This window comes from Corvus brachyrhynchos, unplaced genomic scaffold, assembly GCF_000691975.1.
Source record: "Corvus brachyrhynchos isolate BGI_N302 unplaced genomic scaffold, ASM69197v1 scaffold22, whole genome shotgun sequence".
Taxonomy (NCBI): Eukaryota; Metazoa; Chordata; class Aves; order Passeriformes; family Corvidae; genus Corvus; species Corvus brachyrhynchos.
In genome coordinates, this window is record NW_008238355.1 from 4,066,148 (window position 1) to 4,091,097 (window position 24,950).

At 39.5% G+C, this 24,950-nt stretch overlaps 1 long non-coding RNA gene across 1 annotated transcript; it reads right to left on the minus strand.

Moving 5' to 3' along the window:
• Positions 1-780: 780 nt before the first annotated feature.
• Positions 781-23,514, minus strand: LOC108447006. The gene is made up of 3 exons (XR_001862363.1): positions 23,170-23,514; positions 1,669-1,903; positions 781-1,027 (listed from the first exon to the last, which is right to left on the minus strand). It is a non-coding gene; the product is annotated as an uncharacterized LOC108447006 (long non-coding RNA).
• Positions 23,515-24,950: the final 1,436 nt, after the last annotated feature.

The window sequence follows — 24,950 nt, forward strand, 5'->3', positions numbered from 1 at the left end:
TCAGAGATATAGGATATGATGCTGTAGGATATGTAATTATGTTGCCATGCATCTTCAGGGAAACACTAGAGTCCATGTTAAAAAGGGTTGAGATGGCAGAAGAATATTGCTTAATCCATTGAACCATAAGAAAGCACCATTTTGCACCTTTCTACTCAAAGAATTTTTGCCTTATACTGAAAAAGTAGAAAAATGTTTCTGTTTGTAAAGAAAAAACTGTCTTTGTCAGTTGTTTTTTACAATGCCAGATTATGTTTGATAGGTTCATTCCAGTAATAAAACTTCTCAAAATTATAATTTATCCAGTGTAACTGAAATCTGCATATCCTTACAAATCCACTGATATGAGTTCCACATCAGTCATGGAGTGGAGAAGGGATTCTGCTGTGGAGATGACCATCTGCTGTTTGCTTCAGGTGTTGCGAGGTTTGGGCAAGAAGCAGGAGTCATAACATGCAACTTTCTTCATGGGCAGGAAAAACAATTTAAAAAAAATTAAAAGATCATGCTGGAAGCCTTATTGTGGAGGCAGCAATACTTTCTGGTTGTGATTAGAGGAGGGATGGGGCACTGCTTCCAATTTCAAAGAATGGCATTACCACACGGAGTTAGTGTCCACTCACAGGTGAAAATAAATGACTCAGACAAAGATATGGCACCTCTGCAGTTGAAGCCAAAACCACAATAGCATAACTATTTATTGGGAAAATGAATGGAAGTTCTCTGTCTAGTTATTGTATGTGAGAGACACATAATAGTGAATCTGCCTGGAATAAGATTTTAAATAGTCTAATAATTCCCACAGCTGTTTTATCTGTTGTCTCTTCATAAACTGCTACCTCCTCTATGGACCTCATTACCAGAAGCTCTTTTAGCTTCTTTTTCTGACAGAGACTAATGAAACTTCCTAAGTTTATTGAGTGAAATTATCAAATGATAGTTACACATAGAGACACCAATCCATACTTGTCCAGGATCAAGAGGGTTCTTCACATTTCCTCCAAAGGATTTTGCATCACACTCTGATCTGTAAGAGAGATGTTGTGCAGTACACTTAAGAATGAAATTAATGCATTGTGCAAATACATGCAAATTTTGTACAACTTCCATGATTATGTTCCTACCAGTCAGCATGCATTTTAATGCATTCTTCCCGCACCTGGTGCCTGAATAACAACTAAATTGCACACTATCAACAGAGCTTATTTGCTTTATTGAGTTATAGATGCATGAGCAAGAGAGGGATCCAAAATGTTTGTGCTTCATATAATTCAGATTTTCACTTCAGAACTGACTGTTTTTCCTACCTTCCCAGACTTCTTCCAGCAAAATCGTCCAAGAACCTGCTAAGCATCTGCAAGGACTCTCACTCCTTTCCTACCATTTGATTTGTGTGCATATGTGTGGGCACACTGCGGCATGAGCTTGACTAAAGTGGAATAAAGTCCCAAAATAGCAAATTGTGGGCTATACTTCAGGTCAACTGAATAATCACAAGACAACTATTTCTCTTATCAGAAGGACAACACCCGAATCTGCACAGGAGTTGCAACAGTGTCCACAGTGGGTTTCTGGTCCTTACAAATTAATTAATTAACTGTAAACCGCAGTGAACCACAGTGTTTACTCCAACTGGCCCAGCAAAAACAAAGAGGAAAGGACAGGTACCTTGAAGCATTTTCTGTGAGAAAAACAGCAGTAATGCTATATCCCTGAGCATCTGTGTGAAATGTTACCATTTGTTTTCGTCTGCAAGTATTGCAGTCTGCCCAGCTGTCAAACCAGGATGCCACACTCAGCTCTGCAGGGTCTTCATAACTACAGCTGCACTGAAGAAAATGTCTTGGTCACAGAAGGAGACAAGCAGGCTCCATTACTGAGCAAGTGTTAGTAACAGGATCAGCTGTTGAAAAGAATTACAAGTGCTGGAATAATCATTTCCTTACATATTTAGCAAAAGAGATTCTCAAAGAACCACATGAAAGGAGCAAGAACAAGCATCTTATGTTTTGTTGCCCAGAAACACATCTGCAAGACTGAGCTGAAGGGTTTTTTTGCACAAGCTGAAACTTTCAAAGTGAATTCAGAGTCCTATATAGAACATTTCATGGAAATCCAAATTAGGCCAACACGACAGAGGTGACTGGAGAAAGTAAAAGTCTCAGCTTAGAAAGATAGAAGCAAGAGCGAGTGCTTTCTACTTGGTGGAGAAAGTTTTCTCCTCGAGGGCTGAAGAGAGAATACAAAACCAGCCAAAATGGACCTCAAAGCGTGGGAGGATCCTGGAAGTAGGTGTGAGAGCTGCTCACGTTACTAGGAGGTGATCATGACAGCAGTGCATTTCAGCCTACTGTTTTACATTTCAATACACTGTGAATTACTGCTGAGTATGGTCTAGGCAGCATTTCCTATCATGTTTCTTTGATATGGAAAATAATTTAATTTGTTAAAATACAAGTAGTTTTTTCTCTGATTTTGAAGTTCTTCAAAAGCTTTGTCAGTCCAAACCATTCACAGTTTTCATGCTTTGATCCCAGGGTCTGAGCTCATCTTTAGCTCTAGTCCCTGCAGTAGCATCATGAGATGAAAAATCAGCTTCCACAAACAAAGAGCTAACCAACAGTTTTCCTACAGTTATAGGAATAAAGACCTAAAGCTCTGTGTTCTAACATTTAAAAGTGTTTAATTTTGGCATCTGAAACAGTTTGTATGCATCAGGTTTGCTTAAAAGGAAACATTTTGAAATGATGTATCATTTCCCTTTTCGACTTTGTGATTTTTTTTCGCTGGTTGGAGTCTTGAAAAGTTGAAAATGTTAGGTTCTCAAGCTTTCTGTGTGCTGGAGACCTCTAAAAGCCCATTATTTAAATGAAAAAAGGAAATAATCTCGTAACTTCAGAAACTGGTGTTTTAAGACAGGACATCTGATGAAATGCGAAGTGCCAATCATTCTGTATTGCTTCACATCTCTTCAGGAACAGATCTCTAGCCATTACACCATGCTTGCAAGACTCACTCACCTGTATTGGAGAGTTAGTAATCCCAGGGAGAACCATGGGAGCAGGTTACACAGAATTTGCATAATGTATTACCAACATAGCTCAGAAGATGCACTTGACAATTCACTGCACAAAATCTTTCTTATTCCTTCTGAGACAATGCTAAAGAGGTTGCAACTACCTGCTATATCTGAGTAATAAGGTTTAAGACTCAACTCATGCTTTATTCAGAGGATCAGATTTGTTTGACAGTTTTACACCCTCAGGTGTGATTTAATTAATGTTGGGGGGTAAGCTAATAGTTGTTTTTTTCTTCCTAGTGACTAACTCCACTTAGGTGATGAAAGGCATTACTATTACCTGGTACTGCATCATCTGGTCTCCTTTTTTTTCTGTCAAAATCATCAGGTGTAACAAAGAGTTTTGTGGTTACTGTAAAGGCCCTACTATCTAGTGCAAATTGAATTTCCTAGTGTATTTCTAGGCTTTTCTGGTTTCTGGCACACAGCTTAATGTCAATAGATGATCACTTCTCAGTGACTGGAAACAAAAAGTTTGAGGCAATAATGGTGTATGCCTCACAGTTCTAGCTACATTGCCTGATCATGTCCCATTTCACTGTCAAAAGACCAGACAACAGCTTCAGTTTCATCAGCAGGGTCCAGTGCCCTCCTCCCCAGCCCCCAAATGAAAACAAGCATCAGCATCTCCACCAAGAAAAAACCATAGTGAAAAATAATTTGTAATAATCTGTAACCTACAAGAAATTCAGGGTTCTTTCTAAGACTTTATGGTGTGTATGAGATACCCCCTGCAGACAGAACTAAGCTATAAAATGTGAATTGTCATATCAGTAACCATTAAACTTGAGTCTGTTATTCTCTTAACATTATGACAGCATGGAGAGGGGAAGTGTCTCTGGTAAGACACCAAGGAGATACAGTCAGAAAAAAACCCTTCCCTGAAGTATCTGCACCTCGAACAGGTGACACAGGATAGGTTTCACTGATGCTGGCATGAGTCTAGCAGAAGAGGAGACTTCAGGATTCGTGTTGCCTTAATGATATAACAGTGTCTGAGGTATTATGATATGCTGTAGCCTGAATGATTTTGGTCTTATTTCTTGATAGACTCAACTGAACCAAAAAAAACCCCCCACAAGATACAAAGTAACATTTCAAGCCTCAAAACCAAGAACTAGAGAGTCTCTGTCTCCTGAGCTTTGTAGCACAGACGACTCAAATACACCTCAAGTTTGATAGAGCAAAAAGAAAAGCTTACTTGACACCCTAGCCTTCACCCACTGCCAGTGGGACAAACACTGGATGCCAATAAGCCTTGGAAAAGGAGGAAAAACCTGGAGAGTAGAGTTCTTGCAGCCTACTATACTTTCCTATGCCACAAGCAATAGATGAAAGACCACTAAATTCAAACCAGGCATCAGTACATCTCTAAACTACTGAATTGCCTACAGCCATTGAGGTACTGCTTCGCTAATACTTGAAATAAATAGAAGAAGTGGGAAGAAATCATTTCATCATAAATGCAAAGTAAGCCACACACAGGGTTAAAATTATATGCAATTAATTTTATATTCTGGTGGACACAGAAGAATCTTATCTCCAGTGGGACTTAATCTTCCATTTAATGGCAATACCTTCTCCAGCCGAGCCTGCAGCATACTCCGATCTTTGCTGCTTGGGGTAGCTATGTTGCTTACTGACTTCTTTTGAAAATTCTTCAGAGCGTGAATTGTTCATCGTAATGAATAAGTCTTTTGCAGCTCCTGACCTGCACAGAAAGGCTGAGCACAGCCTGGATAAGGGCTAGATATGTAGGAACACACAAGAGAAGGATTTTGAGAGAATACAGACTTTTGCTGCTAAGCCTGTTTCTGAGTACACTCCAGCTTGCTGCTGCTGTCATCTTAACAAGCACATCACACAACAATGACCAGTTAGCTTCACTTAGGCTGCCAGTCAGTTTTCAGATCTGAGCTGTGAAGTGACTCATATAAGGCTTTCCTACTTGACAGCAATAAAAAATGATCCTAAGAGTGCAGGGCTGAATTTAATAGGGAACGACAGTTATCCCTAGCTCAGCCACTTTCTCATGAGAGCTTTCCTAACCCTAACTCACAACGTCTTTCTCTCTCCCTTGAAAGCCATGTTCTGATTCAGTGGCCAGTGATGGAGAAGTCAGCTTTGTCTCCATTGCTGCTCCATTGCAACCAGAGTTGCTCTTTGGCTGCGCATGGATCATCCAGGCCTGATAGCTCAGCCTGCTATTGACACTTATCAAGGGCAAGATAGGTGTCTTGCAGTGGCACAGACTTTTCTACCTCACTTGAGGAGTGTAAATGGTTAGACACAGCTTAGAAGATCAGTAGCCTGAGAGACCTTCAAACAAAGAAGTTGCCAGTCAGCAGAAACAGTCCTGTTCCAGAAGGCAATCCAAATTGCTCCATGGGATGAATCACAGTGATTCCTCTCACTTCCTGGAGGGCTTTTTGTCCTCCACGTTTTCTTTCAAAGAAGTCCAGGGAAACCAGGTTCAGAGGCTTTGCTGATATCAGGAGCTATCATGCTGGCAACTTTCCTCTTACCTGTAAGGCCAGACCTGCTGTCAAAGGAGAAAATTGTATCACTTGATATGATTTATTCTTGACAAATCCATACCAGTTGCTTTATATCCTTGCAGCATGCTTTTGGGTGCTTCTAGATGGAATTATCAATAATATGCCTAAGAATTTTTCCCCAGGTTCAAGTTGTCCCTATGTTCCCATTTCCCCTTTTTAGAAAGAGGTAAGATGCCTGACCTTCCTGGGCTCCTGGGAATTCCTTCAGCCTTTTTGACTCATTAATTACTGTATTTTGGTCTCCTGTGTCCCTAGTAATAAAATCTGGTAGTGAAGAATTGGATCTCAGGAGCTGCTTAAGGGATATTGCCACTCTGAGTGCCCTCTCCTCCAGTTCAATTAGTGAGAACTGGCTAATATTTAGTTCTCTGTGATTAAAAAAAAATAATTGCAGAGCCATCAGATGGGACAGCACTGGCAGTAATGATGTGAATGAATCCCTTTGAGGTTATTGAGGCAGCCAGGGACTCTGTCCCAACTGTCCTGCAGGCAACCCTTTCTGATGCAACTCAGTTAGTTGGTACCTATCACTCAGCGGCTTGTGCTGTAAATCAGTTCCTCAAGATTCACTGAGTAATTGAATTCCAAGCCCTGGGATAAACTAAAGGAAAAAAGAACACCAGTGACTTAAAATACTGAAGAAGCACATATTTAATAAGTATTTCTGTGATTTCTTTTTCTTTTCAAGCTGTGACAGAATTTCATTCTCTGTTCTGTTAATGCAACAGTCTTCAAAGAACCTTAAGCCTTTCAGAGAGTCTGTTTTTGTGTTCAGCCTTTGATTTCTCTTCTATCGATTACCAGGACTGAAAGATCATATATGTCAGGACAGTGACCATGGCAACATGGCATGATTTATTCATTGTCCAAGCATGATGTTTAAAATCACGTCTAAATCAGTGCAACAGGACAAATCACACAAAAAAAATTTTATATATGTTTTAATCATACTTACATAATACATACAAGATATCTAATACATGGATAATATAATATATCTATACCTATATCTATGTATGTTTTATTGTCTGTTAAAACCTGTACCTAACTTCATTGCTCTGCACAAAGAGTCAGCTAGCCTTCCTCTTTGATGTGGATCTGCACAGGGGATCTAACCAGTTGTCACACCCTCAACACAGATAAAGGTCATGATATTGTTAGGAATTTTCTGGTTGGATCACCAGACTTCATTTAAGGTACTAAATTATATGCATGAGATATAGATGCTGCCATATCTTTTAACAAGTTGCTGAAATGTTCGAGTACCCTGCACCTTGAAAAGAGGGAACCTCATTTCTAATCTGAATACAGTCTAGCTGTATTTTCCAAGCACTGGCTTCTTCCAGCAGAATCCTTGGTCATGCAGACCTGTGGGTCTCATGGATTGTTATCACGTTCCTGGTTCCTGACCTTTTCACTGATTTAACTGGGAGGAAGAAATAGGTTTCTTCAGATGTAATTGAATGTTTTCTGTCCTCCTTTTTTTCCCTAGGTTTTACCATTTCCAGCAACTGTTAGAGTAGTGGGACTGCAGTCTTAACCATAGCCTGGAAGATGGTGCTGGATGCCACTCCTGGCAAAAATGATAGTCTTCCTCCAAAGAATACTCATGTCCCCTCTGACTGAGGAGAAGATGAGCTTGGGGTGATAACCTCTATCTTATTCTTTTGGTTTTGATTTTTTATTCACATTCACAAGAAAAACATATTTGTTTTCCTTTAGTTATATCAAATTTCCATGGAAGTTTCTATACCAGGAGTATTTAAAAAGTAGGTTTATATTTTAGTTCCATCTGCAAAATTTGAGTTCTCTCCCTTACAAGAAAATCCTCATCCATAAAAAAAGGTAAAATCTTGATTTGATTTGGTGTGTGTATCATGTCTTGATGACACAGTATAGTGCATTATATTCAGTGGTCTCAATATTATTTCAAACTTCATCACCACAGAATTACATTCTCTCTTTTGTAAGCCAGAACCAAAAGTATGTTGCCAAAACTTTGAAATCAAAAAACAATCTCAGAATATACACAAATGACAAAAATATATTCTGGAATTCTCGTCATAGTACATAACAAATACTTATTTGTGCTTTTTGACAACATACCAAGACATGGAGAGATATTCACTTACATACAAGTCCAGCTCCAAGAAGCAGAGGATGGATGGATGGATGGATGGATGGATGGATGGATGGATGGATGGATGGCTGTATGAAATAATTGTTTCATGCACTACTGACTACTAGGATGGGAAGATGGAGGTGGTACCATGAGAATTGCCTTCAAAGTCTCAGGAAAAGACAAAGTAACAATCTTTTTTTAATCTGTGCATCTAAAACTAGATATAAGTGTTTTATGCATATTATGTCAAGGCTGGGATCAGGACATTACTAGAATTACATCAAAAAGAAAAACTTACATCACTAAACATTAAGAATTGTGTTTTCTCTGTGCCCCATACAATCTCACAAACAAAAGATGTAAACTTTAAAACTGTCATTCATAAAACACCTCGGATTGTCATGGAAATACGACCACTAAAATTTTGAAACATAGGTCAAAGACCATTCTGCAAAATTCAGCCTTCTCCAGGAAAATATAGGACAGAGAAGTTTGATCTAAGGGTACTAGGACAATAAAGCACGAAATATGAATTTAATCTGATATTTGCAGAGAGATTAATGTTGGGTATAACAACAAGTACAAACAGGAGACAATCTTGTCTCAAGCATCATTGGGGAAATAATGTTACTTATACTTTTCATTGTTTAATCAAATACAAAGGCTCAAGAGTACTCGGAATCTTGAACTAGAAAATTATTCTTCCTGGAATAAATAAAGTCTACATGGATTTTTATTTTCCTTTCTTAGCCCCCAATACAAAGAAAAGACAGGCCAGTGTTCTCCAACAACCCTATTAAAAACCAGTTTTTGAGCACACAACCTCAATATTTGTGTATATGTTTGTTTATTTATCAGTTATATAAATGTATTACTGTAATAAAATGCTAGATACATTATAAAACATGGACTAGAATAGATATTGAAAAAAAATCAAAATATTTTAATTTTTGTTTAATTTTATTTTATTTATAAATGATACAGAAAGTATTTTCTTCATGCAAACTAGTGGATTGTTTTGTGCAACCCTTTCAGAGCATCCCACACTCAGTGTTTCTTCGCTTTAGAAACCATGTCCCTACAGGATGTCATTGTAGACAGAGATGAGGAAAAGTGATAGAAGTGCAGAAAGGTGAGTCGCAAATACCTATGGGGAGGACAGATCTTGGATTTAGGCCATGAAAATGGAAACATTTGTCAGGATTTTCACGTAAAATCAGCATTGTCCTTCCAATTCAAATCTGAAAATTCATCAAGTGCCTTTAAAATGTGGAATTTGGGTGGTCTTTCCTTTTGCCATCCAGTTCATGCTTGCTGCTTTGTATGGTATACTAAGGTGTACGTTATAGTTTGCTTTCAAATATTCTTATCAGTCATGGAAGCTACATTAAAATTTTTTTAAGAGAAAATCCCAGTGTTCTGCTCTTCCTTTTCCTAGGCAAGATGTTGGAGCTTTAAGAAAGGTTCCCCTCTTAACCTGCTCAATGACATCGTAGGACCTGAAAATTGTTGGCTGTGCCCTTTAAAGTGTTGCCTTCCTCTTCCATCTCACTCGTAAACAGCATACTTGGACTTAACAGTTTATAAGCAACAAAGGCAGGACATCCAGCTCCTTAGGCGGATGGGAAGGAAGGTAACAGTGCATGAGCCTGCAAGATTTCTTCTCTTGTCATATTTTCTAATTATCGTTGGTGCTGTATACAAACAGGAAGCAATTGGCTGCCTGAACAATACCTGAAAAGCTATTGCTTTTCAGCAATACAGATGGATCGTATTGAACTCCAAGCTAAACAGGGAGTTCTCCCATGGGCACAAAAATTTTCATTAATTCAATAATGAAGTATAAAGTTTATGAGCTGCTCACCATGTTTATTTTGAAGTAAGAGAGGTAACTGCATAATGTATGTGATAGGCAGAAAAGCAGCATGAATTTCACACAGTAAATCCATCTGATAACCTGCTAAAGGCCTGCTAGCATTATAGCCAGTGCTGCAGTTTCTGCTGCCTCAGTTTCCCTGCCTTTGTACACATGCTTCCTAGGTGGATGTTAACTTGGGTACAAGCCATCTTGGAAGCAACATGTGCTCTGGATGTTGGCACCACCCTAACACAGGATCCTTGTCATATCTAGGTAAAATGCTTCCCTCTTTCTCTGCAAATCTACTGGGCCCTGAATAATGAACAGTAGAGAGGTGACACCACATTTGTGCATTTCAAAACTCCTTCACCATGAACCTACAGCATAGGTAGTACCTTTTGCACATTTCTTTGGTTTCTCTTAAGTGACTATTAAGACAGTGGAAATGTCAGTGCCAAAGGGGAAGAAAATGAAGCTAGTTTCCAGTCATTTAATGTTCTTTTACTCCTCACAAAGGTAACGGTGAAATAATTTTACTTCTTCACTGTTAAATCCTCCTTGAGGACTAGTATCAATTCCCAATCCCAGCTCCCGTCTTCATACTCTTGTAGCCAACTCCAGAAATGCATGAATTTTAAGTGCAAAACTAATTGAAGGCAAGTGGAATTGAGGTTGATTGAGTAATCCAACCAAATACTGATAGAACTCTGCTGTAGGACCTAAAGGAAACTTAATGAAACAAAACCAATCTTTATTGTTAGTATTTCCCAAGAGGATAATTTCTTGGTGAATACTGCCATGCTTCTGTATGAAATATTCAACAAAAAATCTGCTTCCACATTCTTAGGAAAATTAATCTTGAGTCTCTCTTGAGACCGGAAATGCTACAGCACTGAAAGCTAGAGCAAAGTAGGCTTTGTGTCCTGGAGGGTTATTGCTCATTGAGTGACATGGACTTATTTATGTTCCGGTTCCTCAGCTGGTCCCAAAGCTGAACTTCATTCCCCTAGTTCCTGCCTTGAGGTTCAGGGGCTTTAGAAATGCTGGAAGACAGTTTAACATTTAAAACTGAAGCAAAAATAATTGCTGAGTAGCTCAACTTCTTCACATTGATTGCCACTAGTTCTCCTGTCTTATTTGTGGAGGGGGCACATTTTCCTTACTCTTTCTCTTCTATCCAGCATACCTGTAGAAGCCCTTATTATTCGTTGAATCTCTCAAAAACTGTAGCTCTGGCTGTGCCTTAGCTTTCCTGTTCCTTTCTTCATACATCTAGACGGTGTCTATATTCTTCCCAAGATGGGGATCTGTCCTTTGCGTTTCTGTCTTTAGTTGGACTGGGAAGCCAAACTGAGCCATGCTGGCCTCCTACCTTCCTTTCATAGTAATCTACAGGGAAACAAGGCCTCTTGCACTCTGAGAAGAGTGTCCTTAAGGAGCTGTCAGCAATTTTTATCTCCTTTATCCCTGAGTGTAGTTTCCCAGGCTCTCAATGCACTAGGTCCTCAAAAACTATTGCTTTCCTAAAGAAAAGGATTCTTCATCTGGCCCATATCCCTCAAGACAGTAAATTCAATCAAAAAATGATCACTGCAGGCCAGGCCGACACCAATTTTGACATCTGTAATTACTTCATCTATGTTGGTAAATTACAGGTCTGGTAATGTTTCTCCTCTGGTTGGGCTGTCTGTCACCTGGATTAACAAATTATCCTCAACACATTCCAGGAGCTTCCTGGACTGCTTATGGCTTTCTGTGTACTTTTCCAGTAAATTCAGAGTGGTTGAAGCCCCCCCATCAGGATCAGAGCCTGGAGTGTGAATCTTCCTGTAGCTGAAGTAAAAACACTTCATTAACATCCTCCCCTAGATCTGGTGGCCTGTAGTAAACATCAGCCATGAGGTTTCCCTTGTTGACTGGACCGCAATTTTTACCCACAAATTTTTACCCATTTTGTCTGTATATTGTTGGTTTTCCACAGCAGCTCTGTGTAGTTCATCCATTTTTTACACAGAGGGTAACATCCTCCCCACTGCTGCCCGCTCCTCCTTCCTTGCCTGTCCCTTTTGAACAGTTTATAGCCACTGATGCAGTGCTGCAGCCATGCAATTTGTCCCGCCACGTTTCAGTGACAGTGATTGACCACAGTGTTCCAGCTGCACAGTGGTTTGCAGATGTTGCTGTTTGTTACCCATGCTGTGGGTGTTCCTACACGGGCCCTCCACCTGAGTTACAGGTTGTTTCACCTATTTAGGTGAATACTCCCCAGTGCCTTTGAGGCATCCCACAGGTGTTTCTGTGTTGGTTTTGAATACATTAGCAGCCCCTAGTTTTTGTCTATTGCTCAAAACTTCATCCCTTCCCCACTAAATCTAATTTAATTCTCTCCGTGTAAATCTGTTGGTGACCAACATTCTGCCCCACTTTGTCAGGTGAATCTCACAAGCTCAAAACAAACCCAGCTTGAAAAGGCAGGCCCACTATCATAAAAGCCAAAACCTTGAGTATGACATCAGCCACACAGCCAGGCATTCATCTTTCAATTTGACTCCTCTTTCCTGAACTCTTATATCTGAGGAGGACAGAGGAGAACATAACCTGTGCTCCAGGTGATTTGGTATTGCTGAGGGATATACAGTCTTTTCTGAGTGTTCAAAGTTGCCTTACCACAGACCCTACATAGAATGGTATTGGAGCAGATGGTAATTTGTAAGGTTCACTAGGCTTAGCAGCCTCTCAGTGGCACTGCGAATGCAATCTGTTGATAGGCAGCGAACTTCTCTAGAGAAAAAGTCTGGATGGGAAATAGGTGCTTTGGTGCTTCACAGCCAGGAATCTCCAATTAGATCTTTTTCTGAAGCTGCTGTTTCTCTCACAAGTGATGAAATTGAATGGTTGGTGTTTCCTGGATCCTGTCCACTATTACTGTGACCTTCATTCTGCATGCCCACTGCACAGTATCTGTTGTGTAGAGACACTTCAGGGGAAGGTACTCCATGCAGAGAAAATTGTGCAATCTCCTTTATCTCATGAGTTGCTAGTGTCAGAAAGTTTGAGGTTAGATTACTTTGTACACCTTAAGGCAAGGCTGTTGGACAGTCTGAAACAGCGCACAACACCACTTATTGACCTCCTCTCACGTTCCCAGGTACTGCACTGCCTGTTGAACTCCTCCTGTAACAGAGCTAATTGTCTGAAGATTTCTTCCATCTGGGTCCATTTGCAGCTACGACATCTACTGCTAAGGATGGATGCTAGAGGGATTTTCAGGTACTGGAGCAACAACAGCTATTCTGGACAGGTATTTCAGCTTTTGGTAGATCTCTTTGAGTGGATATATCAGCAGGGGTGTAATGTTTCTGCTTTGGTTTCAGTTGCAAGAAATGGGCACCATTTTCTTTCTATGGGCAGTCTTGTTACAGATTACAGGGCAGGAAAAAAAAAGCAAGCAACACCCACTTTGGAAAGAAAATTCTTTTGAAAGTCTTTAGAAAGACTTTATCCTTCTAATTAAAATTTCCTGGAAACCTCAAGTTTCTGTGTAGGTTTGAACAGCCACCAGCTAGCTAAAGAAGTCCGAAAAGTCTAAATAATCATATTAATGTATTTTAAAAACCTTTCTAAGGGAGAGTGGGAAAAAAATTACAGCAAACTCTGGAACTCCAGGTTTAATTTTCTGAAGTTCCTTTCCTGTGGAAATGTTGCTTTACAGACCAGGTACAACAAGAATGCAGAAACATTATCAAGATATTGGGACTAAAGCCAAGAAATAAAAATAGGAATTACCCCATTGTGAGTCTCAGGAAAGGGCTAAAACTGTTGGCATCTCTTCTTCGCACCACTCAGTATCTAGTGTAAAGCAACTGAAGTTTGATTACTCAGTACCTTTCCAGTATTTGCTTTCCCTTTTCTCTTTCCCCAAACAACATGTGCTTTGTGACATTTTGCTATGAAAGCAGTTTGTAGTAGTTTCACGTATAATGTGACAACTTGCATCTTCTGCCAACTGTCATCTTTTCATGGAAATATGAAGCAGAGCAGGAAAGATCCAGCACCTCTTGGTGCACTATGGCTTGCTTCTGTCAGATACTCAGTAATGCAAGGTTAGCAACACAGAGTAACTTGGCTGAGGTCAGAAGCAGCAGAAGTGGGTTTTATGTAAAAGAAAGTAAATTAAAGAGTTAGCACATATATGAAAGATAGTGACATTATACTCTGGGAAAATATTGAATGTAAAAGCTGTCTCTCCAACCGTCTTAAAGTAATTCAGTTCCTTGGGTTTTTTTCTTTGGTTAAGAGGAAAACAGAAAGCAATGCTCATTACCACAGCACAACCAGAGATTCTCAGCTGTCCTGGTGCACAAACAGAAATTAACACAAGGAGTGACAGTTCTGTTACAAGATGAATCAACTCACCTCAGTTCTTCCATAACCCTCAGGACAGTTAGCCTTGTGGCAAAATGAAACCACTTAGTATCTTACTTCTTTTTAAGAAAACTTATGCTCAGAGTACTTACTCCAAGGTAAAAATAAAGTGCCATTTTCGTAAGGCATGAAGGCCCATCCTTGGGCCTTCACTTCAGAATGGGCTCAGTGTCTTATGAGACATATGCCTGACTAATGTCAAACCTGTCAGGAACTAATCTGTTTCCCATCCCTCTGTTTCTCCATCTCTGTTGTTCCCATTTGAGCAGAAGACTTTGTCATCACAAATCAGAAATCTTTCAGAGACAGGTGTCATGAAGAGAATGAACAAAAGGAAGCAATGTCCAGAAAGGGTGAGTAAAAGATGGCTGTATCTGTGTGTTATGCGTGGGATTTACTGGTGACATTAGTGTTTGACTAATGGTCCAGATTTAGAGAAGAACTTCTATAGAAAACTAGATATTTTCCAGGTATATTGATGAAAAGATCATGATATTTTGGATCATGATAAAAAAGACAACTGGGATAAGGGTACAGATACAGGAAAATCATTGAATGCCACTGACCTTGAACTTAGCAAGATTTTCAACATCGTTTCTTACAATATCCTTTCATCCAAGAAGGAACTTAAAGGTTTAGTCAGGCAGATAATTGCCTGGGTGAAATATTGAGAGGATCACTGGGTTCAAAACAAAGTGGCTGATGTGTACTCCACTTGGGCAGAATGATAGGTGGCTTTTCTCAGGTATTTTTCCTGGGCCCTATCTGATATTGGCATTGTTACCTATGACCTACATGTGTCGACAATGCATCTCATCACAACTGAGGATGACCTCAAATTGGAGTTGTAGCTCATACATTTGAGGGCAGACCTGCCATTCATAGAGACATAAATAAACCAGAGAAATGGGCTTGCAGAAACATAATGAAATTCAGTGAAGATAAATGAGGAGTTCTGCACCTGTGAAAAAAGCTCATTCAGCCTGGAGAAAAAGACACCTTTGGAGGTATCTCATAATTGTCTTTCAGTACCTACAAGATCATAAAGAGGACATAGCAAGACTCTTCACAGCAGTGTGTGGAAGAAAAATCAGAGACAGTTATCAAAAATTAAGTCAGTGGAGGTTCAGAGGGATATAAGGAAAAGAAATGGAAGAGTTTTTCTAGAGAAAATGTCCAATCTTCATTCTCGGAGGTTTACAAGACTTTTTGGATAAAGCCTTGTAACCTGGTCTGAATTCAGTATTAGTCCTGCTTTGAGGATGAAATTGGATTATATACCTATGAATCAAATGTAGGATTCTATGAATCTTGCAAGGAATGAGAAATAAATAATATCTATTATCTGGCTTCCTGATTTCCCAGACTCTGAGGAGCCTCACCAGCCTGTCCAGCCTTACACAAGCTTTGTCATTCTGACAAGGACCAGGGCTAATCCTTCCTCTCCCGAGAAACCACCAGAGTGGAAGCTGTGTGGTGAAAAGTCATAGCACAGTTTTGTATAAAGAGGTAACACTCTCAAAGGCCACTAGCAAAGAATGTTCTCTGAAGGGACCTGCCATATCCAGCCACAGCAGATCCAGGCTGCCAAGCCTACCAGAGTTTATTGTCCAAGTGGTGTGGCAAATGATAATTGCAAATTCCACATATCATCTGACTCAGTTGTAAGCCACATGCCTCATCCTTTATGTGCAGAAAAGTGGAGGTTCTCTCCTCATTGCATCAAATACTTCAAGAAATAAACAGGCTTTTTCATCCTGGGCTTGTTAAAAGGGGGAGATATGAATTCCGCTTTATTCCTCCAACCACAAAAAAAAAAAAGGCGAATTCTGGTGTCATTACTTTTCTTATAGCTACATCAGTCCTCTGAATGAGGATCATGGAATCATGGAATGATTCTACACCACATAAAGTATCCATTGCCTCAACATAAGACATTTGTATGTATCTTTCTCAAGAAGGGTGTTGTATGGAAATTAAACTGAAATATTAAAGCTGAAAAATTAATTTTCATTTAGGGCTGAATTCCAGCTGCCATTTTGCAATGGAATGTATATGACAACACAAAGTGAGGGAAGCAAGAAATGTTTAACAGGCAGGCAAGCTGATCAGGACACCAGGAACTTGAATTAAACACCTTGGATTTAATTCATAGAAGGTCTTCCATCTCAGAGGGAATAATTGTGTTTCCACCACAAGGCACCACAAGACGAAGAGTTAGTAACAATCACACTTTATACAGGCTAAGAAAATTTATTGTTGTAGCAAGATTGTAAGGTTTTGTGAATGATGCAGCCAATGATTATATTTGCTATCTTTAGTCATAGACACTGTGCTGCAGTTGATCTGAAGTTTGCCACGAAGAAACTGAAGCCAGAAACATGTCAAGCATGCAAAAGATTTAGGGTTGACGGGATAGAAATCACAGAGCAAAATAAGAAATGAAGAACAGAGCTTTGCCATCTTATTCCTTATGTGTAACTATTGACATTTGAAAATTCAGTCACAGAGAGAATCTCTATAACGTCCTCTGTAATCACATGTAATTAGGAGCTTATATTGTGCCCTGAATACAAAGGCTTCAACATGATCAGTGAAAGTAAAAATCATCCCCATCTGAGACAATGAATTTTATATCTTAGAACTGAAAGAACTCAGAAAATCAGAACACGCTTCAGACTTACAAATTTTTCCTTAAGTCACCTACTTATCATATTTATGGCTACACTTAATCCTCAGTTGCCTCCATTATTTATGTTAAATCTGCTAATGATACTCTAATGAGTTGTGTACACTCAAAATGGGAACACATTTTTCAAGGGAAATGAAAAACCAAGTGATTCCATGTTTCATTTCTTAAGGAGCTATAAAAACCTCTCTACATTCTAATGAAATTAAAGCAAAACAATGAGAGTACAGATGGGAAACAGATAGAATCAAATTAGAGAAAAGAACAGGGCTTCATTAGGGAAAATCACCATAGTACACCATGTAGTCAAAAACTTGTGGAAACAAACATGATGGAACATTGGATAAACTGAAGCCTGCCTCCAGATTTATCTGCACTGCATCTGAACTGTACTATTCCAAATCCCTTTCACAGGTTCATATGGCAGATGGGTGAAAAGCAAGGTTCTTTTAAGCCCACAAACTCTACTTTGAGTAAGAATGACACTGTGAGAGGTACCATTCTGAGCATAATCTCTGAAGATGATAAAGAGAAGTTTGGGGGGTTTTTTAGCACGCTTCCTTCAAGTCACAAGAAGACTTATATGCTCCTCTATCTGGCCTCCTAAAATAAAGTTTTCCTAAAAAAATTTCCTAAAAACAGATTAAAATTAAATGTCGTTGGAGTCTTCATTCGTACCAGCAGTGAACAATAAGTATTAAAATTACTAAATGGAGTAAATTGTCCATGCAGATTTATAATAAATTGACTAGCAGTATACTCTTAATTTCTCTAAGGTAGAAAGTAAAAGTTGATTCAACAGAGCCAATGTCCTATGCTAGTGTGTACTTCTTTATCTCCTATTGTATCTCTGCAGAGGATGAACGATTAATTCACTGAATTTTTTTGGTTTGTTTGATTTTCCCTGACTGGTTTTTACTGTGGAGGGAATGGAGAAAGTGAGTCCACTCTCTCCTGGAATCTAAAGTGATTTCTCTTCCATACTATGTAGAAGTATCTCCCACCGAGTTAGACATTTTCAAAATACAGACTTTTGACCCCCATTTCATACAGTATTTTGTTAAAAGCTACACTTGTGGGAAAAGGCTTTCAATCTTATCAGAACTTTATGTATTTGTTCTTACAGTGACTGGGGGGAAAAGTGCAAGAAAAAATGGTTTTCAACCAGGCACTCTTCTCCTGCATTATGGAAATGTTTTTATTTTTAAATAATGGAACCATTCTTAATAGAGACATTTGGAAAGACCAGGGGAGTATCCTGTATGTAGCTTATTCTTTTTGTAACACAAACTGACACTTGCTACTAGCCATAGTTTTGCTCCTTCCCTGTAGGTTCCAGTGAGATGTCACTGTTCCTTGCTGATAGAGGAGCTTTGAAAAAAGTAGAAGGCAGATGATGGAGGGAATGCAGCATGGGAAGAAGGGCTATGCTCTCACAAATGTGCCACAAATGTGAAAGCTGTGTTCTGCATAGCCAGAATCCATCTCTGTATTCAGTGGCCATTCTGGAAGCCTTTCTACCTATGACCTCATCTGAGGCAAAGGCAAAACTGGTATTTGGTGATAGCCAGGCTTTTGATGCCCTTTTTTACATGCTTATGTGAGTGGCCTTGTTTTCTAAAGCTCCCATACCTAAAGGGTTTTGTGACCAAACACATCATTCCCATTGAGTATCTTACAATCCAGTATCAGGCTTCCTGTTCCAAAAAGCTGGCTTCCAAAAATTGCCCACATGTCAATAGAAACAGCACAAGGTTCCTTTGATTTCCCTCTTCTTTTAGGCTTATATCAGGCAATACAAAAAAAGGAGATGAAGTTTTATCTAATCTCTGCAGCTCACAGGAATAGAAAAATGTTTTAATTCAGTAAGGAGCATGTCACAGGCCCGAAGGAATTAAACTGGCAAAAGGTTCCTGTGTCTGAGGAAAAGTATCCCAGTCAGTGCTTTTTTAAAATTTGGTCACTGCTCGGGTACAGATGTAGAAATTTAGGCACCTCAGTTTGGATATAATTGGGAGCCACACTGAGGGGAGCTGCATGCAACCTCTGGCAGGCACCTGTTCCACTCTTTTGTCCCGAAGGAAAAAACTCACTCTGACACAAACTGGGACATACTTTTCTTACACAGTGTACAAACAGGTCTGTCTCACATGGAAGTAAGGTACATGAACAATGAATAATACTGTCATCAAAGTGTTTGGCTTTTTCTTCTACTTTGCAAAAAATTTGGTCTAATAATAAAGCAAAGAGTATTTCAACTCATACACGGGTTGAAAGAATGTAATTGTTGGGGCAGGTTCAGAGGAGGGCTAAAAAATGATCAGAGGGATCATGAGGAAGTACTTAGAAAGATCTTACACAAAAGATGGAAGCAGGCTCTTTAACAAAGTCTGTAGCAATAGGACAAGAGGTTTTAAACTAAAGGAGGGTAGTTTCCAACTAAACAGAAGGAAGAAATTCCTTTGTATGAGGGTGGTGAGGCATGGGGACAGAGAGGTGCTGGACACTCCGTCCCTGGAAATATTCAAATGTCTATTCCCTGCAGAGAAGTTGTACTAGATGACCTTTAAAGGCCCCTTCCAACTGATTCTATGATTAGAATATTCTATGCAAACAAAATTTTGATGTTTGTTACCAGGAAAATTTTATCATGAACAGAAGGTATATTTCCAAGTGACTTTTTTACCAGAAATAAAACTTACCACTAACAAGGGTGTTTTTTATGGGGTAGGAAGGAATTAAATAAATGAAAACAAATAGAAATAAATGGAAGAAAGTTCTATCTAGAAAAAGTTACAATAATGAACACCCTTAAAGTGTATAATTAAAAGAATACTTTAGAAAAGGTATTTCAATTAAAATATTCTCCTTTTATTGATTGACCATTAAACTAATGTACTTTCAATCCATATTTAATTTGCTTTGCTCTACCTTTCCTTTTACCAGAGCACAGAATCAACATTTCTAGCACAGACTGGTTCTCTTGAATGTACTAAAAGGACTTCATGATTTTTCTGGCAACAGAAAACAGTTTACAAGCATCCAAATATACTTGCTACCAACGGTAGCCTCTTTCCTTGTTTAGGACATTTAGTCTTACGGGAATTATTCATGTCTTCTTGTTTTAAGATGACAAATCTCTTTGCAAAAAACCTGACACTGAAACTTGCGTCAGAACCCTCCGATTACAACTTCACCATAAACCAGCACCCTTAAAGGAAAGGTCTTTGCAGCTGTTTTGAATATTCCTCAAGACTGAAAGCCAGCACAAGAAAGAGACAAAAATCCTTTTATACTTGCACTTGTAACTAGACTCTCAGAGAATCACCATAGCCATTTCAATTTTGTACCTGCAAATGTGCTAAAATAACAATCAGTTTCTTTTAAACAGGTTTGATGGGATTCTACTTTGGTATAAAGACTGAGAGGTCTCATAAACATAATTAATTCCAACATTTGACCATAATCTGATCTTCTGATTTCTTTTATTTATCCAATTCTATGCTATTTTTTTAAATGGCAAAAAAAATTTATTTTCTGGTTTATATTTTACAAGCTTTGCTCTTTTTTAACATCTCTCTTAAAGACCACTGTTAAGCTTACACAGGTAATACAAAAGCAAGCACACTAACAAGGTAACAGTCTATTTATTTCCTGTCCTTGGCAACTGATGGATCGCAGATTAAATATTTTTTAAACATTTAAGAGCCAAATAGAGGGATAATCCCTTCTGAATGTGTTATGTAAACAACAATTGAACTACAAATGTGCAGGACTGAAGCTGCACATGCATCTTATTTTGAGCTATCCATTGTGTTAGAAAGGCGAGACTGGCTCTTACTAGCTTGAAAAACAGACTGTGTATTAAAAATAGGTTTCTGAAGAAGGGATCTTTGTGCACAATTCACAGGAGAAATCATCACTCTGCAGTCAGATCTTGTCTCTGACCCTTTTAGCAAGGTACTAAAAGGTACTTCTCGAGCTGTTCCAGGTGAAGCCAGCGATGCAGGTGGTTTTTCGTTTATAGTGCTGGGCAAAAAGGCCCTGTTTTCCTTGGATGATTCTGGTCTTACAAGGATGTAATGTTTCCTGCTACTGTCTAACTCTGATAAAAAACCAAACCAAACCAAACCAGCCAGCAGAACTTGAGAACAGCCTTTCTTGTGTCTAACCAAGCACCCATCTGCCACAGAACCTCCCCTATGAACCAGTCATGTCAGAGAATTTACAAAAACAAGGTTTGTGTAACATCATCCTCGCCTCTCAGATATATGGCTTCTATCTTCAGCAGTCCCAGACCTCTGCTTCTTGGCACTGGGTTTCAGGGGCTTCTGCAGACCTTTTTCTTAGGAGAAACTTATTTCTGGTGAGAAACATAGGCATCACCCTGGGTTTTATTTCTTTAACTCACATAGCAGTACTCTTTGTATGATCATCTGAAGTAGAGCTCTGCTTTACGTAATTATCCATACTCATGTATAAAGGGGTACAGTTGCATATAATTGGACTTTTTTTCATCTGAATATACATATCTATGACAGAAGCCCTTGTCTAAACACCCCACATGCCATGTGGGGATGGCAACAGGAAAAGGCTGAATGGTAAATTGAAGAGTAGAACGGAGCCATCTCTGCTGCTTTTGGAGAGGTAAAGACCCATCTGTTTTTAAATATAGCTGTTCAAATATATCAAAACATTCTGTGCTGTCTTCATTAGGAGCACAGGGAGAGATTATAAATATCTGAAGCCAATCCTAGGACAGGTTACCTCAATTTATAATAAGCTGTCTTGCAGCGATTTCTTCTTGGTACATAACTGGCTTTAGGAGAACAAGACCCTACAAAGATGCTACAAGAACATAATCCTTGATGTCCCTGACAAGAGCAATTAGCAGATATGCAAAGAATATGCTACAACAGTGGTCTGCTCCATAGTGCCCTCCTCATCTCCTTCCAGTCCAAATATCCTCACAGAGTCTTACTGTCATCAAGTAGCTCTGATCAACAACTAGTTTGAAGTTGTTATTTTGAACATGCCAGCTTTCACCCATCAGGACCACTAGTAATGGTAAAGGGTGTGTAGAAGAAAAGGAGTTTTCTTACCTCAAAAAGACAGCTATAATGCTCCTCATCCTGTCAAACTAGCTATCTGTCATCATGGTCTCACAGCACCAGCCCTGCTTAGCCCTGAGAAAGATACAGGAAAAACAGATTCCTGTTGGATTTTCCTGATGAAAGCCAGGTTGTTCAGATAAAACACTCTCAGCAGTTCTATTGAGCAGGAACTTCTTTCTCTGCTTCAGCTGCCTATTTTGTGCTGCTGCTGGTCTCTCACCAATACCGTAGGGTACCACGAAAGGTAAATCTTGGGGCTTTCTGCATAGTTTTTTCAAACAACGCAGCATGCAAACTGCTCGGGGGCAGCACTCAAATGTATATAAGAAGGCTGCCAGAGCCAGTCCCTTTTTCTCCCACCTGACAGGGAAACAGAGTGTTCATTTTCCTTCTAGCCCTGTGGCTCTTACAGAAACATTTGCAAAGAACACAATCTGCTGACAAACAGCAAAACAGGCTTAATCCTGCCAGTGAACACTTTGCTTGTTCAACCAGCTCTAACTGCGGCTTTTCAAAAGCTCAGCATCTCTGCAGTCTAGCCTTGCAGTCTTACACTGCAGCCTCCAAAGTCTGCATTGAGAGCTGATGACCGTGCACTGCAGTGTGACGCACTCCTACCACAGTGCTGCAGTCTGTACAGGCTGAGTAAAGGACAGCAACAAAACAAGAGCTTCTGGCAGAGCTCAGCATCCCAGTCACCTTCAAGGGCATTGCTTTGTTGAAGCAAAGCTTAAATTTTTCAATGCAAAACTCAAATAGTAGAGTGACTCCGCTTTGATGTCTGTTGTGACAAATTGAACGATGTTCAAGGATTAACCCTAAGATGACAGTGGGACCTTTGGAAGCCCTGTATTGCATTTATCACCACATTTTTTCTGATGGAAAGAAGTTCCCGACAAACCTTTTCAGCATTGAATAGCTTTGCACAGCAAATAGCATGTCGAGTTTCAGGACCCATGTCATACAGCCAGCTGAACTAGGGCACCAAAATGGCTTTAAACTGGTAACCAGACACGAACAATTTGTCATTTCTACCTCACTTTGGCTCACCTTCAAATTGCAGCATTTCTATGTCAACTAGCAGAGTTGTGCTCTGGAAGGCCAATCTGATGGTGTATAGTTCAGACTTATAGAAGCAAGCCCAGGACTGAAACCTGAAGACTGTAGTTGTTCCTTGCCCAGCTCTCTCAAAAGATGAGTTCCACTGACAGAAAATAAATGTTTCACATAGAGCAGATAATGGATGAAACAGAAACAAAATTCAATAAAAATCCCCAGGCATGAGAGACTTTGAAGGAAACACAAATATTATTGAAAGACTTACCTGTTCTTGATTGAAAAACTTGAATACACAGCCACAAGCATGAAGAGACCTGAAAGAAATACTGGAACATACAATCACATGAGCTTACCTAAACCCTCTTTGCTGCATTACAGGAAAAATAGACTCACTGAAACGTCATCTTCCATTAAAGTCTGTGGGGTTACCATTTATTAACTCATGTGGTTTGACTCTAATGTTATTACAAAGAGAATCAGAAAGTGCAGAATAAAAGAACACTCAAAGCACATTCTAAACCCCATCTTGCCATGCTGTCTGCTTACAGTCCAAGAGAAGCACTCTCCTCTATAGCAAAGGACAGAGGCATTTCTTTTGGGGAAGTTAAGGTTCCAAGCACTGCTATAGTTAAGGGGTTTTGAGTAAAAATACTCATTCTTGGCATTCCTTCTTGGTTCTTAATGCTGAATTGGGTCTGGTAACAAGATGCGAGAGAGTAGTCAGGCGCTTTCAGGAAATACCGCCCAACAGATTGATTTCTCTTATAATAGCTCCTGGCATTTCAATACCTCAAACTAGCACTATTTCTGGAGATATTCAATAATGCTGCTTTATTATTCTCAGAACAGAAAAATCTGGCAAACTGAATGCTTTCAAACTGGGGCAAACAAAATGTTCTCCATGACACCTGCAGAGATGACTCCAGACAGGAGGTCATTGGATTTCTTTAAGCCACAGTACAAACTTCTGTGAGCTGAAAGAAATATTCTTTTTATTTGCCTTGATAAATACTTATTTTAGCCTTGTCTGTAATTTTCTACTTCAATTTCACAACATAGGAAATCCAGATGCATTTTTGTTTCTTTTCTCATTTTCTGGCCTGGGTATTTTTGTCCACAGGCTTTCATGCTTACCTTTAACTTCAGAAAGTTAGCACAGATTATCTTAATTGTCTTTTTTTGGAATATGTTCTGCCTTTCATGACTCAAGCTGTGCTTCTCTGGTCTGACCCGACAACCTGATAGATCAGAATTCAGACCTTCCACTGGCAGGTCTGCAGAAACACCAGATCCAGCACAGACAGGAGAATCCACTCCCAAAGTCGTAGCAGTACAAACAGTAAAAAATTCAGTTTGCTTTTGTGCTTACATCTTCTGAATACAGGACTGGAAGGAAAGGAACATCTCTGAAAGGACAATTTGCAGTGTCATGCACAGATCCAGATCATTTTCTGACACAGACCAGAATGATAATAACTCTTAGAGAAGCTCTCCAGCTCACTGCATTGCTTTCTCTTATGCTCAGAACCAAGGTGCCTGCATCTTTTTAAAAGCTTCTTCTGTGTCATGTCATGTCATGTCATGAGTTCTGACAAAGGGACCAGAATCCAATTCTGAAAAATGAGTTTTCCATAAAGGAACCTCAGCCTCTCACAGCCAAAAGAGTTCCTTACACCCGTCTTAATGTTCCTTTGTTCTCCCACAAATCCCTCTAAAACTTGCCACAGCCTACAGACGAGCATGAATCATAACTCTCTACTATGCTAATAAAAACTACCCACTGCTTCTTGTGATGCCATGTCCATCCACATCCACCAGTGCTGTCTTGCCTCCAAATGCAACTATATCTTTCTGTTCAACATAGCTACCTGTGGCAATGAGATAAGGTTCCCTGTCTGGTAGCATGAGTTGCTAAAAGAATGCACATAAACAGCCAGTTGTGACAAGCCATTTTTGATCTCTGGGCCAAATATCACCCCAGAGTGATGAGAGCAAAACACAGGTATAAATGTACATACATTGAAGAGAGAGGTTGCATTGCTGCTT